We start from the raw sequence: 8,545 nt of genomic DNA, 5'->3' as shown, positions 1-8,545 counted from the left end.
TATCCCTCAGTATGTGTTTTGTCTTTTTTCCATGTTTGGTCAGCTTGGGACACAAAATCACTTAGTCTCCCATATTTAGGCATTTAGAATTTACCAGGACTCAGTTATACACCAGGAGCAGCTTTTCAAATGGCAGAAAGGGGCACGCATTTAATCTGAATTTCAAGAGGAATGTGCTGGTATTCTCTTGTTGGGACTTGCCAGAGATTTGAGGAGGCATCTGTCACAGTTCCATTCAGGACCATTGAGTCTGCTGCGTCCTAAGATCCATATGCCAGAAAAATTTGTAATGCAGTCTAGGCCTGCTGTGTAGCCTTCACGCTCTGGGCCTCACTCAAAACTGCAACCTTAAATATAAATAATATATTACTCACAGTTCTCCTGAGGGACAGAACCATTAGGATACATGTATATAAAAAAGGAGTTTATTAGGGTGAATTGTCTCACAAGATTACAAGACAAAGTCCTGTGATAGACAGAGTCCCCTGCAAGCTGGGGAAGAGAGAAGCCAGTAATACCTCAGTCCAAGTCTGAAAGCCTCAAAACCAGAGAAGCTGACAGTGCAGCTTCAGTCTGCAGCCAAAGGACCAAGAGTCTCTGGGAAGCTGCTGTTGCAAGTCCCAGAGTTTAAAGGCTGAAGAACCTGGAGTCTGATGTCCAAGGGCAGGAGGAGCTGAAGCAAGTGTCCAGCATGAAAAGAATAAAAAGAGCCAGAAGATTTAGCAAGCAAAGTTTTCCACACCTTCCTCTTGCTTTGTTCTAGCTGCACTGACAGCCAAATGGATGGCACCCACCTACATTGAGGGAGGGTCTCCTCTCCCAGTCCACCAACTTAATGTCAGTTGTCTCTGGCAACATCCTCACAAACACACCCAGAAACAATTATTACCAGCCATCTAGGCATCCCTCAATCCAATCAAGCTGACACCTAGTATTAACCATCACAAGTTCACTGCTTGTCAACTCGGCATCCATACACAGCTTCTTAAATTATACTTAATCTCCAAATAAGGACAATAATAAGGTCATAATTATGTCTAACATAATATAACTATCCTTCGTACAACCAACCAAAAGTGCACTAATCCTTTAACCTAAATGCTATTACATAAAATTAACAGCATTTAAATACTGATAGATATGAAGTCAATAAATCTTATGTTATATGATAAAGTAATAAAAATGGAAATAAAATGAAGATATTTTCTTAGTACTGGTGTGCATATCCACCAACATATTCTTAACAAAATAAGGAAAAAATGCTCATGACAATTAAACTCCTCATTTCTGTAACTGGTCACATGGTTGTAGCTGGTGTTGCTAACTACCTTTTTCCACTGTCCATTTGGTATTCCCCTTGCTTTCAGCAAGCACCTCAGCTAGTTGTGGTTTTTTTACCTGGTGGCATGACACAAACCTTCATTTCTGAAGAGCCTTGGCTATGTGTAGTCTTGCCTGGATTAGGTTGATGTAGCTTCCCACTGACCTTAACTACAGAGCAGGGTAATACTGAGATGCCCTAAGGAATCTCCTGTATTCCAAACATACTCTTCTTACCTCCACTGTGGAGTAGTCTGATTTCATCTTGATAGTCCAGGTCAGTCGCCCAAACCAGCACTGTAACTCCTTTCTTAGCCTCTTGACTTAGAGGCAGGTAGAGCCCAAAGTGGCCAGGTAGCAGTTGTCTCAACTTCTAGTTCAATGGAATCATTGTTATGTCTCCTGGTGCAACATTCCTCCCTCTGGAACTAAGACCTCTAGGCCAGCAGAAGATAATATCATGGGAACAGGAAACACAAACTTTCTAGCAGGTCACTAGGGGTTATGGTGAGTGGTGCCACTGCCACTTCTACCCCTTTATCCTTGGACTCATAAATACTGGCTATGGGAGATACAGTACCATATATTGGACACGATTCAGAGCATACACAGCCTTCTGGAGAACTTTGCCTTAGCCAGCATTGTAATCGTGACTTCAAAAGGCCATTCCACTCTTCTATCAATCCAGCTGCTTCAGGATAATAGGGAACATGGTAAGACCAGTAAATGCCATAAGCATGAGCCCACTGCCACACTTCTTTGCCTGTGAAGTCAGTTCCCTGGTCAGAGACAATTCTGTATGAAATATCATGAGAGTAGATAAGGCATTTTGTGATTCCACAGATGGTAGTCTTGGCAGAAGCACTGCATTCAGGAAAGGGAAATCCATACTGGAGTAAGTGTCTATTCCACTAAGGACAAACTACTGCTCCTTCCATCATGGAGGAGGTCCAATGTAATCAACCTACCACCATGTAGTTGGCTAATCACCTCAAGGAATGGTGCCATATTGAGGGCTCAGTGTTGATCTCTGCTGTTGGCAGATTGGACACACAGTAGTGGCCATAGCCATGTCAGCTTTAGGTGAGTGGAAGTCCATGTTGCTGAGCTCATGCACAACCTTCATCCCTACCACCATGTCTACTTTGTTTATGAGCCCATTGGGTGATAACAGGGATGGCTGGAGAGACGCTGAGTGGTATTCACAGAACAGGTCATTCTATCCACTTGATCATTGAAATTCTCCTCTGCTGAGGCCATCCTTTGGTGAGTATTCACATGGAACACAAACATCTTCACAGTTTTTGACCACTCGGAGAGGCCCATCCACATACCTCTTCCCCAAATTTCTTTGTCACCAATTTTCTAATCATGCTCCTTCCAAGACCCTGGCCATCTACCCAAACCATTGACTACAGCCCATGAATCAGTATATAATTGCACACTTGGCCATTTCTCCTTTCAAGCAAAGTGCAAAACCAGATACACTGTTTGATGTTCTACCCACTAGGAAGATTCCCCTTTGCCACTGCTTTTCAGGAATCTCCCAGAAAGGGACTGTAGTGCTGCAACTGTCCACTTTCAGGTGATGCATGCATATTATGCAGAACCATTTGTCAATTAGATCCTAGTCTTTTCTTCCTATGTCAACTGATCATAGGAAACTCTCCATAAGGTCATACGTGCAGGCTGAGAGAGACAAGGTAGGGTGGTAGAAGTGGGGACCATGGGCATTTGGGCTACTTCCTCATGTAACTTACTTGTGCCATCAGAATCTGCTAGAGCCCAATCACATATGTACCACATCCATCTGATGATGAAATGCTGCAGCATATGCCCACCTTTATGGGTAGATGAGTCAGAAAGCAATCAATTCAGGATAGTCAGTTTAGGTCATGTGGTAACTTGGTGATATGGTTTGAATCTGTGTTCCCATCCAAATCTCATGTTGAATTGTAATCCTCAGTCTTGGAAGTGGGGCCTAGTGGGAGGTGATTGGATCATGGGGGCAGGTTCTAATGAGTGGTTTAGCACTATCCTCTTGGTGCTGTACTTGCAAGAGTGAGAGAATTCTTCAGAGATCTGGTCATTTAAAAGTGGATCTCTCTCTCTCTCTCTCTGTCTCTCTCTCTCTCTCTGTCTCTCTCTCTCTCTTTCCCCCTCTCGCCATGTGACATACCTGCTACGCCTTCACTGAGGCCTCCCAGAAGCAGATGCTGCTATCCTTTCAGTACAGCTTGCAGAACTGTAAATCAATTAAATATCCTTTCTTTATAAATTACCCAGTCTCAAGTATTGTATTTCTCTACAGCAATGTGAGAATTAACTAATACACTTGGCGACCCATAGTCAAAGGTTCAGTTTCTACCAAGGCCCAGTAACAGGCCAAAAGCTGTCTCTCAAAAGAATAGATATTTGCAGAAGATAGTAGGGCCTTGCTCCAACTGTCATTCATCTATGGGGAGCTGCCAAAGGCTCCAATCATCATCCCTGTCTGTCATGGATACCTCAAGCACCATTGGATCTGCTGGGTCATCCAGCCCAAGTGGCAGACCAGCTTGCATAGCAGGCTGGACCGGTTGCAGAACCTTTTCCTGTTCTGGACCCCACTCAAGACTAGAAGCCTTTTGGATCACTTAATAAATGAGTCAGAGTAACACACCTGAATGAGGAATGTGTTGCCTCTAAAATCCAAATAGGCCCACTAGGCCCACTAGGCATTGTGCAACTTTCTTGATTGTAGGAAGAGCCAAATGCAGTAACTTATTCTTTACTTTCAAATGAATATCTCAACAGGCCCCACATCAATAAACTCTTCAATATTTCACTGAGATAGAAGGATCCTGAGTTTTAGTCATATTTATTTCCCATCTCCTGACATGACAAACATCTCACTAATAAGTCTAAAGTGGTTGCTACTTCTTGCTCCCTGGGTCCAATCAGCATAATGTCAAAAATGTAATGGACCAGTATAATATCTTGTGGAATGGAAAAGCAATCAAGATCTCTGCAAACAAGATTATGACACAAAGCCAGAGAATTGATATACCCCTGAGGTAGGACAGTTAAGGTATATTGCTGAACTTGCCAGCTGAAGACAAGTTATTTCTGGTGGGCATTATGGACAGGAATGGGAAAAAAGGCATTTATCAAATCAATAGCTACATACAAGGTACCAGGAGATGTCTTCATTTGCTCAAGCAATGAAACCACATCTGATACAGCAGCTGCAACTGGAGTCATCACTTGGTTAAGCTTACAATAATCCACTATTATTCTCTAAGATCCATCTGTCTTCTGCACAGGCCAAATAGGAGAGTTTAATGGGGATGTGTTGGGGATCACCACCCCTGCCTCTTTCAAATCCTTGATCATGACACTAATCTCTGAAACCCCTCCAGAGATGTAATATTGGTTTTATTTACTATTTTATTAGGTACAGGCAGCTCTAATTGTGTCTATTTGGCCTTTCCCACCATAATAGCCCTCACCTCACAGGTCAGGGAACCAATGTGGGGATTCTGCCAGCTGTGAAGTATGTCTACCCCAGTTATACATCTGGCACTGGGGAAATAACCACAGAATGTGTCTGGGAACCCACTGGACCAACTGTAAGTCAGACTTGAGCTAAAACTCTGTTAACTACCTTGCCTTCAAAAGCCCCTACTTTAATTGGAGGGCCACAATTACATTTTGAGTCCCTGGAAATCAATGTCATATCAGAGTAAGTGTCCAGTAGTCCTCAAAAGGTCTGATCATTCCCCTTTCCCTAATGCACAGTTACCCTGGTAAAAAGCCAGAGGTCTCTTTGGGGAAGGATGGGAGAAAGATTAACAGTACAGATTTTCAGGAGTGTAGTGGGGTTCTCCCTCAAGGGAACCTGGCCTCCCCTTCATTCAAGGGGTACCAGGCCCATAAACTGGCTCAAGTCTGGAAATTGATTGAGGGACCTTGATTCTCTATTTTTATAACTCAAATTTTACTTTGTCCACTCGACCTGAAAGTTTTCTGCTTATGCAAACCAAGTAAGAATGCAGTAGGCTTCCTATTAATTTCACTTCTAGGAACACCAGGATTAATTAGCCAGTGCCAGAACTCTACACAAGTCAGACTATTCTGATTGCCACTTTGCCTCTGCTGTTAATTATGGTAACTATGCCCACCTTGCCTTTGATGATTGAATGCTACCATTTGGTTGTTCCAACTTGGAGCCAATTATTCCCATTGCATTTAAGTTTTCCAATTGAGTGGCTGCAGTTTTTACTGTAAGATCTGGCATATGAAAAAGAACTATCACAGAGCTCTTCAAGGATGCTGGTACTTCCCTCACAAATCTATGTCACAAGGTATTAGTGAAGGGTATGTCTTCTGGACTCTCCCAGTTGAGGTGAGTAGGTATTCAGTGACAAGCCTACTCTGGCATTCCAATCTCCCTAAGTCTTTGAATCTCTTCATCTACATTAAACCAAGGGAGATCAGGTGTCTCTAGCTTGCTTGCAGTGGACCATCTTTCGCACTATGTTTTAGTTAACCAAGTAAATAAACTAGTAGAATCTTTGTAAATCCCTGAGCTGCAACATTTAATTCAGAATCTCTGTTTGGTGAGTTGATATCAATAAATTCAGCCTGATCCAACTTTATGATCCTATCACCATTATCCCAAACCCTTAACATCCATTGCCATATCTGTTCTCCAGATTTCTGCTTATATAAATTAGAAAACTCAAGCAGTTCTATTGGAGTGTAGCACACCTCCTCATGGGTAACACCCTGAACCTCACCTCTAGGGTCCTACTGGGTCTTGAGTCTAGTTATAGGTCTAGAAACAAAGAGGCATGGTGGGGGTGGGTCCTGAAGATAACCTGCATTGTCTTGACTGGCAACTGCCTCAGGTGAGGCCATCACTGTGGTCTCAGGCAGTGCAGGGTTAATCTCCTCAGACAAAGGTGGAAAGGCTGATGGCAGTGTGGGTAGGGGAGGGGATGTTGCCACCACTGAGGGTGGGGAGGCTGTTTCCTCTGGCAAAAAAGTCTCATCACTATTTAGAAGTTCAGTGTCCTCAGCTTCATTAGGGTCCTCTCACACATCCTCATGCCAAGTTACAGGGTCAGGTTATTACCCAATCAATGACTTCACTTTAACAATAGACACCTGGTAAGGTTGACCCTACACCTTTTCATTGTTTTACCTCCGCCACTCACATGATAAGATCTTGCATCTTATTTTCAGCAATTTCAGCCCTTTGTCTATAGAAGAGAAGCATCTCACCCCAGGCACCCTTAGAAGCTTTGAGGCAAAGTATATTCTTCTAGAGCCAGGAGATATAATCTCTGAACTCATCCTTTTCTTTCATCACTCTGTCCAGTGAATTTAGGAGCAAACAACCGACTTCATTATATTCCTTGGTTCTCTGCAAATGTTCAAAGGTATTATGCATAGAGTCACTAAACTTGCCTCTCAGGAGCACTGAATCAGGAGTATCAAATATCTTTATTTTGCACGACTCTGTAAACAATGCATGCCAAAGACTCAGTGCTCTCTGTGCTATTAGAAGAAGAATCTTTAGCATGTTTAGGTCTAACCAGATTAGAAAGCCAACTCCAGAAACTCCAAAATCAACTAAGAAAATTCATTCTTAAGTTTCTTCCCTAATAACCACTCCTGGTACCAAAATCTATATTAGGGTTCTCCAGAGGGACAAAACCAATAGGATACATGTATATACAAAAAAGAGTTTATTATGGTGAACTGGCTCACAAGATTACAAGACAAAGTCCTATGATAGGCTGTCTGCAAGCTGGGGAAGAGAGACGCCAGAAGTGGCTCAGTCCAAGTCTGAAAGCCTCAAAACCAGGGAAGCTGACAGTGCAACCTTCAGTCTGCAGCCGAAGGACCAAGAACCTTGGGAAGTTGCTAGTGCGAGTCCCAGAGTCCAAAGGCTGAAGAACCTGGAGTCTGATGTCCAAGAGCAGAAACAGCAGAAGCAAGTGTCCAGCATGTGAAGGAGAAAGACAGCCAGAAGATTCAACAAGTAAAGTTATCCTACTTTCTTCCTCCTGCTTTGTTCTAGCCAGGCTGGCAGCCCATTTGATTGCCCCCACCTACATGATGGGAGAATGTTCCTCTCACATCCCACCAACTCAATGTCAGTCTCCTCTGGCAACACCCTCACAAACTCACCCAGAAACAATACTTTACCAGCCATCTAGGCATCCCTCAATCCAGTTAAGTTGACACCTAATATTAATCATCACAAATGGTAAATATACGTATTTAAATGCTCAAATATTTTACAGGTTAGCTCTAAAATCTAAAGAGGTCAGCCATTATGCCTATTTCTTTTTGAAGGGTACTTAGAAACTCCATGGAATTTTCAGACCCGTATTTATCTTAATAAATCAACTATGGTGCTTCCTACTTCCTTCTTACCTGTTGTAATTAGTATAATGTAATGGATCAGCAAATAGTCTATAGAATTCCAAAAACAAAGAAAGAAGTTTTCTCCATACTACCATACTAGGTTAGAACAGAGGGCAAAAGAGTTAACAAAGACCTGATATAATGGTAAGTAGTGCTGCTGCTCCTGATACATGAAGGCACACTATTTCTGATTGTGTTAACTGGTTGGAAGTTAAAGACAGTAATTTCTAAGGTAATAGCATATGAGAAGCTAACACATCTGTTTATTTGCTCATTATATCCAGAACAACAAATACAATTGTTGTATTATTTGAGTAATGTTGTTATAATCCAGAGTCATTCTCTAAGAGTATTCTAATTTTTTTTCAGAATTCAAACAGAAAAGTTAAATAAGGATAAAATAGATAATGTAGGTTTTACAAATAGATAAAAAATATCCACTCCATTATCTCTTAAATCCTTGGTGGTGGCACTTATCTCTGCAATTCCCACCAGTTATGTAGTGTTGCTTTTGATTTAGTATCTTGGGGAAAGATGCCATGAGAGAAAAATATATAGGACATTTCTGCAATAATAGCCCTCATTCCATAGGACAGAGAACTAATGAGAGGACTCTGCATTTACCAAATATACATATTTACTCAAAATATTCCAAAACTAGGGAAATAGGAAAAAATAATTCTAATCAATTTAGTACAAGATTGACTTTGCCAAGATTCCATCTCACATCTGATATCCATTAGTCCTTAATTGAACCACTGGATCACATTGTTTCATTCAGATCTGGTATCTAATAACCACATAA

At 41.9% G+C, this 8,545-nt stretch overlaps 1 long non-coding RNA gene across 2 annotated transcripts in view; it reads right to left on the bottom strand.

The window, feature by feature from the left end:
• LOC129054385 (uncharacterized) overlaps positions 1-8,545 on the bottom strand; it is an 83,213-nt gene that overhangs the window by 37,676 nt on the left and 36,992 nt on the right. The window lies entirely within an intron of this gene.

The sequence above is a fragment of the Pongo abelii genome, chromosome 5 (assembly GCF_028885655.2).
Source record: "Pongo abelii isolate AG06213 chromosome 5, NHGRI_mPonAbe1-v2.0_pri, whole genome shotgun sequence".
NCBI classification, from domain to species: Eukaryota; Metazoa; Chordata; class Mammalia; order Primates; family Hominidae; genus Pongo; species Pongo abelii.
The sequence above is the reverse complement of the archived record's forward strand: the minus strand, read 5'-3'. Positions and strand labels throughout refer to the sequence as shown.